Source organism: Bubalus bubalis, chromosome 4, assembly GCF_019923935.1.
Source record: "Bubalus bubalis isolate 160015118507 breed Murrah chromosome 4, NDDB_SH_1, whole genome shotgun sequence".
NCBI lineage: Eukaryota > Metazoa > Chordata > Mammalia > Artiodactyla > Bovidae > Bubalus > Bubalus bubalis.
The window spans coordinates 45,855,512-45,868,095 of NC_059160.1; the positions used below are offsets into that span (position 1 = coordinate 45,855,512).

Below are 12,584 nucleotides of genomic sequence, written 5' to 3' on the forward strand. Positions count from 1 at the left end.
AGCTGGAGGAAACAGCTTCTGTGGTGATGCCCCAGGTCTGGGAGCAGGAGGAGGCTTGGACCAAGGGAGAGAGCAGGAGAAGTCCAATGATGCTGGAGGACCTCCTCTCCCAGGCCTGCCTGGCCGTGGGGACTGCCATCTGCTGTCCATGCTCCGCGTGTGCTCTGCCGGCCTCCGTCCTGAGTCACTTGCTTGGTGGGGGGAGAGGCAGGAAGTCAGCACCTTGGTCATGGCTCCCTGAGGAGAGGGCCGGGAAGGAGGCTGTGGGCAGACGCCAAGGTGAGGGGAATCTCCTGGTCTCTCTTGGAAGCTCAAGGATGCCTATCCATTCTCTTCATGGTTCTTGATTCCTCTGTAGTTTAACTCAGCCTGGAAATACCACCTTCAATTCTGGGTCACAAGTAGGAACCTTCCAGAGAAGATAGAGCTGACTACCTGAGCAGTGTCCGAAGTTTTCTGAGCTCATGGTGGCAGCAGGGGCTCTCAGAGATCTCCCTTCAGCTCCTTGTCAGCATCAGGCTGGAAGGAGGTGTGGCCTCACCCTTGGGAAGAGAAAACAGACTGTGAGCTCCACTGTGAGGAGCAGCGGCTGCAGGGAGCAGCGAGGGACAAGTTCTCTAGTGGGTTCCCCCGGGACGGCCACCGGTGCCTCCAGGAACTTAGCCCAGTGCGGTTCTCTGTCTCCTGGGCTCTGCTGGTTGTTAGTTAAGAAAAGTCATTCACCTCCTACGGCTCCTTCCAAGCCAAGTCAGAGTCCTGCTCTCCTGTTGGGGCACAAGGAGAAGGAAATCAGACAGGAGACAGCCATCTGCGAAGTTATAGGAACAATAAAGCCAGAGACTAGAAGAACAGATAGGAGGTGAATACTCTGGAAATGAGGTGAGGTTGGGACACCTGTGTTTTTGAATTGGTAGTAACTAATATTAATAACATTGATCCAGTGTCCTTAACATGCAGGCTCCTGAAACTCACTCAGACTTAGCTGAGTCCAAATTGTCATGCTGGTGCCAGAGTCTGGACTAGACCCTGAGTCTTCTGATGCAAATCACATGTGTGTGATGACTATGCTCTACTCCCTATATATACAAAAAGATTTATTTGTGGATATATGTTCATTGGTAAATGACTCTTCCTTCCAAAATGATGTCTTGCTCCCTATCAAGTCTCTCCTTGATAAAGTTCCTGGTGATACGGCTCCCATAGCCCAGGTCTTCCTTGCTTCTGCAAGAGCCTTTTTCCCCACAAGGGCCTGGAGTCCCACCAGCCCTGCCCCAATTCCTGTATCCCTGCTCTGAGTGGCTGAGACCCCTGCAGCTGTTCTGTCCTCCTTGCTTTCCCCTCCTGAATATTGGACTTGATGGAGTTTCTAATCCTTTATGTAAATAATAGTGCAAAGAATATTCTCCTTGTGTAAAACTTCACCTACATCTGAGACTGTATCCTTAAGCTATATCTAGAAGTAGAATTAAGATCAGGTGGCATCAACACCTAAAAAATTTCCATACCTGGAGCCACCATGCCATGCAAAGAAACTGTAGCAATTTATGTTCGCACTTATAATATATGAGGGTGTCCATCCTTTCAGACATACCCATTCTCAGTGGTCTTTATTTAAAAAAATTCAGATCTTTATAATTAAATCATTTATTTTGGTTCTGCATGTGATTACCTTGCCATGGGAGATGAGGAAGGAAAGCAAGTGTTGATGATGTTTAGCTACTCTTTTTAAGAAAGCAAAAGAGCTTCTATCAACTACTCCTCCTGAGACTTGACTGAAATGATGGTAAAGGTATATATAGGTATAATACCATCTACCGATAAGAGTGCATGGTTTCCATAGTGTAGTGGTTATCATGTTCACCTAACATGCAAAAGGTCCCCGGTTCAGAATCGAGTGGAAACAGTTTCACTTGGGCTTCCCTTGTGGCTCAGTTGCTAAAGAATCCACCTGCCATATAGGAGACGTGGGTTCTATCCCTGGGTTGGGAAGATCCCCTGGAGAAGGGAACGGCTACCCACTCCAGTATTCTGGCCTGGAGAATTCCATGGACTGTGTAATCCAAGGGATCATGAAGAGTCGGACATGACTGACCAACTTTCACTTTGCTCTGCATTATTATTTGCTGTAAAACTTTACCAATGAAAACTCATATTTCATTTCATTAACCTTTGAGATATGCACATTTATCAGTATTTACAGATAAGGAAGCTGACTCACAGATGTTACCTGACTTGCCCAAGGTCAGAGGTCTTGCCCTTGGTAGACTGGATTCCACCCCACTCACTGGGCTCATCCCACTCACCATAGCCTCCCTCTGCTGCTAAGAAAAACAAGCATGGGAGCAATAGGAGACCAGAGTCTTTCACAAATATTTGAAGACTCACTGGACGGAGAAGTGATAGCTGAGTAAAGAGAAGTACAGTAGAGGGAGAGAAACAGGGAGCGTGTTCACAGGAGAGAATGGTCTCCTGGGCAGAGCCCCAGAGAGAGCAAGATGAGAGGGAGGCCAAGGGGAGAGGAGGGGACAAGCCCACCACCCCCACGTCCCATCCCACATTCACAGCAGCCTTCACCCTGCAGCAGACTTTTAGAAAGTTACTTGAAAATGAGATGCAGGAAAAAAAATAGATGATGTGTTTGTTTAATTATGGAGGAAGGTAAAGAATACCCACGAGAGATAGATATGGGATCCAGGAGTCAGGAACATCAACCCCATGGGAACGGAATCCAAGGATCCCAGTTGGGCGCGCAGCAGACCTAGAGAGAAACCAGTCCAGAATGGGATAAGAAGTCCAGAGTCTGTGGGGACAGGGGACTCGGTATCACATGAGGCACCGTTGGAAAGAAATGGAGGAAATGCTGAAGATAAACCATGCAAGGGGTGAAAATGAAGCCAGTTAGAAACATCAGGAAAAACTAAAGCTCAGGAGAAGGGGACGACAGAGGATGAGATGGTTGGATGGCATCACCGACTCAAAGGACATGAGTTTGGGTAGGCTCTGGAAGTTGGTGATGGACAGGGAGTCCTGTCGTGCTGCAGTTCATGGGGTTGCAAAGAGTTGGACACAACTGAGCGACTGAACTGAACTGAAGTGAACTGCTGAGAAGCGTGTAAATCTATATGGTACAAGTTAGCTCTTAAAAAATGTATTAAAATATCACCAAAAATGTAAACTCTTTTGTTTGATTAAAAAAAAATCTTAAGTAAATATATCTATGTCCAAGTCCTTTGGAGACTGTTTTAAAACTGAAGTAATATTAATATATATAATATGGTATAACTCACAGGTGTATTATAACTCACAGGTGTATTAACTCACAGGTTTATTAGTGATTCAAAAATCTTAGTTTTATTTCATTTATAGTCATTATAAAATAACCTTTATCTGGAAAAGGTCAGTTTTCATTCCAATCCCAAAGAAAGGCAATGCCAAAGAATGCTCAAACTACTGCACAATTGCACTCATCTCACACGCTAGTAAAGTAATGCTCAAAATTCACCAGGCCAGGCTTCAGCAATATGTGAACCGTGAACTTCCTGATGTTCAAGCTGGTTTTAGAAAAGGCAGAGCAACCAGAGATCAAATTGCCAACATCCACTGGATTATGGAAAAAGCAAGAGAGTTCCAGAAAAACATCTATTTCTGCTTTATTGACTATGCCAAAGCCTTTGACTGTGTGGATCACAAGAAACTGTGGAGAATTCTGAAAGAGGTGGGAATACCAGACCACCTGATCTGCCTCTTGAGAAATCTGTATGCAGGTCAGGAAGCAACAGTTAGAACTGGACATGGAACAACAGACTAGTTCCAATAGGAAAAGGAGTATGTCAAGGCTGTATATTGTCACCCTGTTTATTTAACTTATATGTAAAGTACATAATGAGAAACGCTAGACTGAAAGAAACACGAGCTGGAATCAAAATTGCCGGGAGAAATATCAAAAACCTCAGATATGCAGATGACACCACCCTTATGGCAGAAAGTGAAGAGGAACTAAAAAGCCTATTGATGAAAGTGAAGGAGGAGAGTGAAAAATTTGGCTTAAAGCTCAACATTCAGAAAACGAAGATCATGGCATCCGGTCCCACCACTTTATGGGAAATAGATGGGGAAACAGTGTCAGACTTTATTTTTCTGGGTTCCAAAATCACTGCAGATGGTGACTGCAGCCATGAAATTAAAAGACGCTTACTCCTTGGAAGGAAAGTTATGACCAACTTAGATAGCATATTGAAAAGCAGAGACATTACTTTGCCAACAAAGGTCCGTCTAGTCAAGGCTATGGTTTTTCCTGTGGTCATGTATGGATGTGAGAGTTAGACTGTGAAGAAGGCTGAGAGCCGAAGAATTGATGCTTTTGAACTGTGGTGTTGGAGAAGACTCTTGAGAGTCCCTTGGACTGCAAGGAGATCCAACCAGTCCATTCTGAAGGAGATCAGCCCTGGGATTTCTTTGGAAGGACTGATGCTAAAGCTGAAACTCCAGTACTCTGGCCACCTCATGGGAAGAGTTGACTCTTTGGAAAAGACTCTGATGCTGGGAGGGATTGGGGGAAGGAGGAGAAGGGGACGACAGAGTATGAGATGGCTGGATGGCATCACTGACTCTGTGGACTTGAGTCTGAGTGAACTCCGGGAGTTGGTGCTGGACCGGGAGGCCTGGCGTGCTGTGATTCATGGGGTCACAAGGAGTCAGACACAACTGAGTGACTGAACTGATCTGATCTGATCTTAATAAAATAACCTTTATCTTTTAAAATGAAACAGTATTTAAATATGTGAACTAAATGTACTTGTTAATATAAAAATCAAAATACACTTCTAGAACTTGGGAGCCAAAGTACTGAAGGGAGGAGGAGGATTAATATCTCCGTTTACAAAGCTGGGAATCAAGAAATAGTAGATCCAGTCGAGAGCATAAGAAACAAAGATGTAAATAAAGTGCTTACAAGTACAAAGCTTCGTAACAGAGGATATGCAATTAGTGGAATAATGATATAAGGAGAAGAAGGGGAAAGGTATAATAGAAAGTATAAAAATAAATGAAATCCTTATTTTCCTAATAAGAAGTAAATAAATGCTATCAAATTTAAGTCAAGAAAAACCAAAATGCAATACTTACCACTTATTGGCTGTTGTGGTTGATGACTTCCCACTTTGCACCAGGAACCTTCCCAACTGCTTGGTATGAATTCACTTCCTTTTAGTTCTCACAATGATCCTATAAGAAAGGAAACTGAAGCTCAGAGAGGTGAAGCAATGTACTCAAAGCACACAGCTAGTGCTAGAGCCAGACTCCAAGTCCAGGTTCCTGTCTCCTGGGCACACATTCTCACACTATTGCAGCTCCCAATGTAGTAATATCATTGAAAGACATTTATCAACTATCTAAAGAAGAAGGTTTTCCTTGGGAAGGAATGAGAAGAACCCTCTGTACAAACTGATCTGTTCTAACCATCTGCACTTTTAGGACTGGATTGTTTTACTCTAAGACAGCAGCAGTCACTTTATAGCAGTCAGTAACCCAAAGAATGGGGCGGTTTCTAGTGCCACCACCTTAAAGATGATGGAAGAAGCTGAATTAAATGCCAACAAGAAATGTGTGCCTCCTGCTGTGACAACTGTCAGTTAGGAGACATGTTCATGTTGATGAAACGTAGTTCTCTAGAAAAGTAGGCATGAAAACAGGGTTAAACCAGAATAATGAGAGTGAACTGTGCTGTGTCTGGCAGCATCTTGCCCACCCACATGTGCAGCCATGGGCTTCCATCCACTCAAAGGAAGGAAGACCCTTGCAGGGGAGGTGAATTCCAGAGACTGGCATCTGGGCTCCTGCAAAGACAAGGATGCTCTTGAAGATGATCAGAGAAGTGGTCATTAGGGGGCACCCACATATACTAATAACAATAAAAGATGATTGCTATGAATGTTTCAATGAGACAGGGTAAGTCTGTGAAAGGCCATGAGTTCATAATAATATTCAAAGGAGAGGACTTTAGAAAAGTGTGGCCAAAAAGAGAGAGAGAAAGGATAAAAAGAATGCTAGTGGTTATGCAGGAGATGCAAGATGAAAGAGACATGGGATCGATGCCTGGGCAGGGAGGATCCCCTGGAGAAAGAAATGCTTGTCCACTCCAGTATTCTTGCCTGGGAAATCTCATGGACAGAGGAGCTGGGAGGGCTATAGTCCATGAGGCTGCAAAGAGTTGGACACAACTGAGCTGGTATCTTTCTTTTGTTTCTATGGTGCAAAGAAGAGTAAATGAAATGGGAAATATTTTGTTGTTAATTGAATTTAATAATAAGAGGAGTCTTGAAGTCTATAGGTATATTCCTTTCTGTTTATTTACATGAATGTTTATAAAGGATTGAGAAAGAAAGAACCCCTGACATCCAGAGGCTGGCCTGGTGTCACAACAGGGTGCCGCTCTTCTCCCGTTGGATGTAAAGGCTCTCACAGAACTCCAGCCTCACACAGGGTCACCCTGAGAGCAGGAGCAAAGGAGATAGCAAACACCCGTCACTGCGCCCCCCAACACCACGCCCCCTCGCCTGGCTGAAAAGCAGGACTGCTCCTTCTTACCAATCACACCTTCAGCCTCGGTCTGCTCTCCCCTCTCCATAGATGAGGTACTGAGAGCCCGTTGGTAGTGCTGCCTCCCATTCTCTGCAGCTCCCAATCTAGAGCAGCCCCATTTCCTTAGAGCTTCCCCTACATACCCTCACCAAGCTCCAAGCCTAGAATCTTTCTTTCTGCACCTTCCTCTGCGATGTTCACAGCTCTCCCTCAGGAAGCATAACCATTAGCTTGTTTTTAAGGAGTGTGCCTGGTGGTGAAGGCTGGAGGCACCATTGCCGGGAGCCAGCATGAGGAACTCCACCCGTGGCAAATGTCATGAGGAAGGAGGCTCGGCATACGCAAAGGTGGGATCGAGCCTCAGGAGTCCCCCTGGAAATTCTCGAGCATCTACCCCCAAAACTAGAGTCTGCCTACTTTACCGCTTTGTGCTCTCACCTACACCTCTGACTTTACGAGGGGCTGTCCCCCACCACTTCTCTTGGAGAAGGAGTTAACTTAGAGCTCCAGTTAATAAAAATTCCTGGGCGTGACAAGAGTGTTCCAACCTACAAACTCCTCTGAAGGTTCTCTAGCCTGCCTGACAGGCCTGTCCGACCACATGTGATTGTTCACAGCCTCCCAACCGTGAGAGGCATGAGATGTTCTAAACTTTCTAAATACAGATTCCTTTGAGCAGTTAGAAGATTATTAGTATGGTATAGTGGGTTGATTAGAAATTATATTGGTGAAGGGTTTTCATTTATTGGGCCAATGTTTGCTGCTAAGTTTCTATATCCCTTATTTACTGTGTCCCTGGGAGTGTATTGATTAATATAATTGGTGTATAGAAATGTAAGTAGTAGCTTTAATGTTTGTAACCTTGGACCCTTGAGTTAATTCTTTTCTTGTTATAGCCTATCACACCTTTGTCCTATAGGAATGCAACTTTATCTAATGCTTTTGGAGGGTGGTGCCTGACTTTAGAATAATCACCTTTAGAGAAAAATAAGTTTTCTGAAGAAAGGGTCATAAAATGTTAATAGGCCTCCTGGCCAGAAGATGATGTAAATCACCTAAACTTTTGCATATGATAAGTTTGCAGGAAGAAAGCCAGGCTTCCATAAGAATCAAGGACTGCTGACCTTGCATGACTCTACCCCTTCCCCCATTATCCTCTATGCACAACTTAAGGTATAAAAACTACTTTGGAAAATAAAGTGCGGGTCTTACTCACCAAAGCTCGGTCTCCCCATGTTGTTCTTTCTCTCACCTTCTGGCTGAATTCCCATCTGGACCGTGGAGGCTCACCAAGCCTACTAATAATGCCTGGGCTTCTAAGATCTGACTGAGGAAGCCTTAGTGCCTCCTCTCCTCTCCGAACCTTTTATTGGTTCTCCGTGTAAAGCAAGTTATTCAGCCTCTTTTCTTCACTGAATTTTTTCGCTGAGTTATCCCTATTTAACCACTCTTTATATCTTTAATTCCATCGTATCCTGATCACTGAAGCCATCTCCCCTTCGAATTCCCTGGATCCACCAGGGCTGGACTCTGGCACACCATCATGTGGATGGAAGAGAATTCACAAAGGCAGGCCCTCCTTCAAGTATATGGAAGAGGAGAGCTGGCTGGTGCCCTGCCTCCTCCTCTGCCCCAAAGCTGCAGGACCCCAGGAGCCAGGTCAGCCTATTGAAATCATGAAACATGAGAACAGAGTCAAGTCAGAAAGAAGAGGAGGGCTCAGACAGAGGGCCAGCTCCTGGATAACGACAAACAATTGTAAATGCGTTGAACACTGGACTCATACTTCAGTCCTTCCCTCCCATTCTTGGCCTGGTCCTGACCCTTGTCTGGGGCCTCAGCTAGGTGTGGATGCTGATAGTGCTTCCTCTTCTGGATTCCTATCCAGGGCTTCCTCCTCTGTGAGCCTCTGATTGGTCCCTTTCTGGAAAGGCTGTTGGTGGGAGAGGGGAGGACCCTGGAGAAGCCTGGCCCTGCCCAGCTGCATGGCCAGTCATGCATCCCTTCCCTCCTCGTGGGCAGACAGATTCTCACCAACCATCTCCCTCCTGTGCCTGCAGTCACCCTCCCTGGGAAGGGAAAGGGGCATTAAGAAAGCCCCTGGCCGAGCACCCGGACCCTCCCGACTGCCCCAGCTCCTGTCTTCCTCACACTCTCTGTCTCCACAGGGCCTGCTGCTCGAGACTGACACCTCATTTGGCACAGGCTGCCCCTCCCCACGACACGTGCTTCCCCACTGGCCTCACCACGTGACGGGTTGCTTGTCCCTGGAGGCCCAGCCCCAAGCCTCCCTGTCACCTTCCCCCAGTTGCTCTCCAGCTCCTCTTGAAGGCCACACTTTCCTGGTCATAGTCCATTTTTGCTCAGTTTCTCCAGGTCTGAGAACCCTTCCCGCATCATCAGGGGCCCTGTCTCTTCTCTGCTGCTCCTCCTGTCCAGGGCCTCTGGGCACCCTCCATCCTCCTTGGCACAGCCTGGCTAAAATATGAGGGGTGGGACCCCTTATGGGGACATGAAACTACCAGCTTCTCAATGACACAGCACAACCCCAGTTCCCCTGTTAAAATTAGAAATGGAAGGAGAGGAGGAGGGGAGAAGGGGGGAGAGAGGAAGAGAATGGAGAAGAAACTAAAGATCCTAATCAATCAATCTTTCAAAAGGATCCAACGTACACCAGAGATAAAAAAAACTCAAGGGACTGAAAGAAACTCAGCAGTGGCCACAAGTCTGCAAAAGACCAGTTTTCATTCCAGTCAGAAAGAAAGGCAATGCCAAAGAATGCTCAAACTACCACACAATTGCACTCATCTCACATGCTAGCAAAGCGATGTTCAAAGTTCTCCAAGCCAGGCTTCAACAGTATGTGAACCATGAACTCCCAGATGCTCAAGTTGGTTTTAGAAAAGGCTATTATACTGATGTCTGTAGAGTTTGGCTTTTTATCTTAATATTACAGCACCGGGATGTATATGGACCTTGTGCAGTGAGCCCTTCTCACTTCTTCCAGCAGGGCCACCTTCCCCACACAGGACCAGCCATCACCCACATCCTGAGCAGAGGGCCTGGCAAACACAGGAAGCCAATGCCCTTCGACTCCCCGCTTGGTGTCCTGCCCATCTCCAGGCCACAGTGTCCCCAGGGCCTGGCACTGAGCCTGGCACTCAGAGTCAGGGTTTTTCAACAAACCTTGATTCCTTGTATCTGAAAAAAAATCCCCTTTTCTCCATCAGCCCTAGCCTAGCACCCTCGGGACAGCTTCAAGGTGACCAGGTCATAGGAGGAGAGGCTCTGACTCCTTGTCCTCCTCCACCCCATCTGCTTTCTTTAATTTCCTAAATGGCTGAGTACCCGGAGTATACATCTTCTTTCTGGGGTCTCTGATCATGTCTCAGAAGTCCACATCCTGAGCTGAGCCCACCTGAGCAGGTGTGGCCCTCCCTCTGCTCTGTTTAGGGTCCCTCGGCTGGTAGGAAGCCCTCAGACACACCCGCCTTCACATCCAGGCTCTGCCCCTGCTTAACCTGCTGACCTCACCTCTCTGAGCTTCCATTCTTCTTCTGTCAGTTAGTGAGAATCATCCTTTTCTCAGACAGTCATCCTGAGGGTGGGTAGATGGGATGGGCGGGGACTTACCCACCTGCTTACTCAGGAACCTTCTTCTGTCCAAGTGTGAACAAGATCCAGTTCACATCTGTGCAGATGCAACCACCAGCTATGCATCTCTGCAATGACCATGTACACCCTCTGGGCCCAGATATACTCTAGGAAGCAAAAGTGAAAATCAAAACCCTTATTTCTGAGTTCCTGAGTCAAATAAACATCCTGCCCATCAGGCTGTACCCTGGGCTATTCCCCCTCCTGCTGACACCCTAGAGAAACAAGTCCAGTCCTGACATTCCACGTCCTTCTTGACTCAGTCCACCCTGCCTCGGGCTCCTTGAAGGAAGACCTGCCACCAACACTGCGTGAGACCCTTGGCAAATCACTCCTCCATAATTCCATCTTCTCACCCACCAACCCCACACTCACCAGCCGGCCTGCCTCGTTCACCTTTGTGCCACCAGCACGTGGTACTGTCCAGAACACACAAGTTGCTCAGTGCATACTGTTCACACTCTGCTGTGGAGGGCCATGTTCATGTGGCTTCCAGAATTGGCTCACACAGGTTCTTCTGCCAGGGACACCTGCTGCACCCAACTGGGACAAATCTTTCTGCAAAGCCCGAATCTGGCATCACCTCCTCTGAGAAGCTCTCCATGACCTCGCCTGCAGAGCCCACTGTTTCCTGCTCTGCGCCCATGGTACCTGGAAGAGGGGCCTCACGTCACCCCTCAGCCACTCTAAGCCCCACCTCCACCCCTTATGATCAGATCCCTCTGGATTTAGCCCTGCTGGCAGGGATGGAACTCACGCCTTTAGTCCCGGGGGCCCACAGGAGGAGGCCCAGCCTTGGTGGTCACTGCCATAAGGTGGATGCAGAAGTTCGTGGGAAGGGCTGAGAGCACGCTGCCCTGTGCTACCTCGGATTATCTCCATCTGACAACAGATTTTTTTCTCTCCAAATGGAGGACTTTTATCAGAAAACCAGTGTCCTGGCAACTCAGAGACATCTGCAACGGAGAGCTGGCCCTGTCTCCTGCTTGGGTTCCTGAGCAAAGAGCCTCTGTGGACGGGGCTGAGCAAGTGCCAGGTGCTGTGCTCGCACTGTCCGTGCCTTTCCTGTTGAATCTCACATCAGCTCTAGGAGTGCTGGCTCCGTTTCACAGATGAAGAAATGGAGGTCGAGTTCCCACAGTCTGAGAGTTCTGCATCAGGACTACTGGTGAACATCTCGGTTTGCCTCAAGCAGAAGAGACTGCAGTGGCCCTGGATGCCCCATGGAGGCCCACCTGCACCCCCTCAGGGCTGCTTCACCCCAGGAAATGCCCCTAGGCCATTATGGTCCCCTCCATCCAGGTTTGAGGGAGGGACAGGAGATTATTCCATGAGGATAGCCAACCATAGTTTGTTCTTAAAGCCAACTGTTATGTATCTGTTGCATTTTGCAGGTAAGGGAGCTGAGAGGAGGGGAGAGGTGGGGATGTTCTTCTAGGAACTCAGGGACTTGTGTTTGGTGGGAGAGTGTCAGCAGCTCACATCCTGCAAACATCCATTTGACATTCTGTCCCCAGTGCTCACAGCTCAGGCCAGAACACACCCCCCCAGAGCCCAGACACAGGGGAGTCAAGGGGCAAACAGGCCGCTTCCCTGCCCACTGACCTGCACAAGCCCGCTCCTGAGCTTGCAGGAGCTGCCGGAACTCAAGGATGCCTCCTTTCCAGAGCTTGGGGTCCTCTGGGGACAGCCAGCTCTGGGTGTCACCCCTACAGAAGGGATACAGGGAGGAACAGTGGGAGGCAGGAGCTTTCCTGGAGGGAAAATCCAAGCACAGTCATCCCTCCCACCTGCTTACTTTAAACCTCAGGCAGAAACTGAGGGGCAGGGAAAGCCATGTGGACCTCCCCGGGGGAAAACTGCCAGCATGAGGGTGCCCAGGCCCCATTTCCTAAGTGCCCTCCACCACAGGATAGCTAGGGACCCCAAGCAAGGATCAGGCTGGGTGGGGTGGGTGTCCTGGAATTCACCTCCTGGTCAAGTAGCCCCAGCAGCAGGCCTGGAAGCTGATGATGACGTCCGTGATCTTCAGGTCTCGCTCCTCCTCAGGTGGGCCAGCACACCGGCCCGAAAGAAGACCTTGCTCTGGCCCATGCGGTACAGGTTGCTCTTGAGCTCCAGGGCTTCGATCCAGAGGAGGAGAGCCAGCTGCTGACCATGTGGCACCCCGGCCATCACAGAACCCTGGAGCAAGGCCAGGGCCAGGGAAGGGGCCTGGAGCCTGGGTTGGCCCTCCTGCTCTGTGGGCAGCCTTCTCCTGGTGCAGGGAGATTGGGGCTGCAGGGACACAGGAGGGGGCAGCTGGAGTTAGCACAGGACTGGTAAGAAATACAGAACTTCGGCTCTGTATG

General features: G+C 48.2%; 1 protein-coding gene across 1 annotated transcript in view; it reads right to left on the reverse strand.

Annotated features, from left to right (window-relative positions):
• LOC123333224 (apolipoprotein L2-like) overlaps nucleotides 1-10,286 on the reverse strand; it is a 59,958-nt gene extending 49,672 nt beyond the window's left edge. The window contains exon 1 of the mRNA XM_045165362.1: nucleotides 10,217-10,286. The gene's annotated coding sequence lies outside the window, so the exon portion shown is untranslated. The remainder of the gene's footprint in view (nucleotides 1-10,216) is intronic.
• Nucleotides 10,287-12,584: the final 2,298 nt, after the last annotated feature.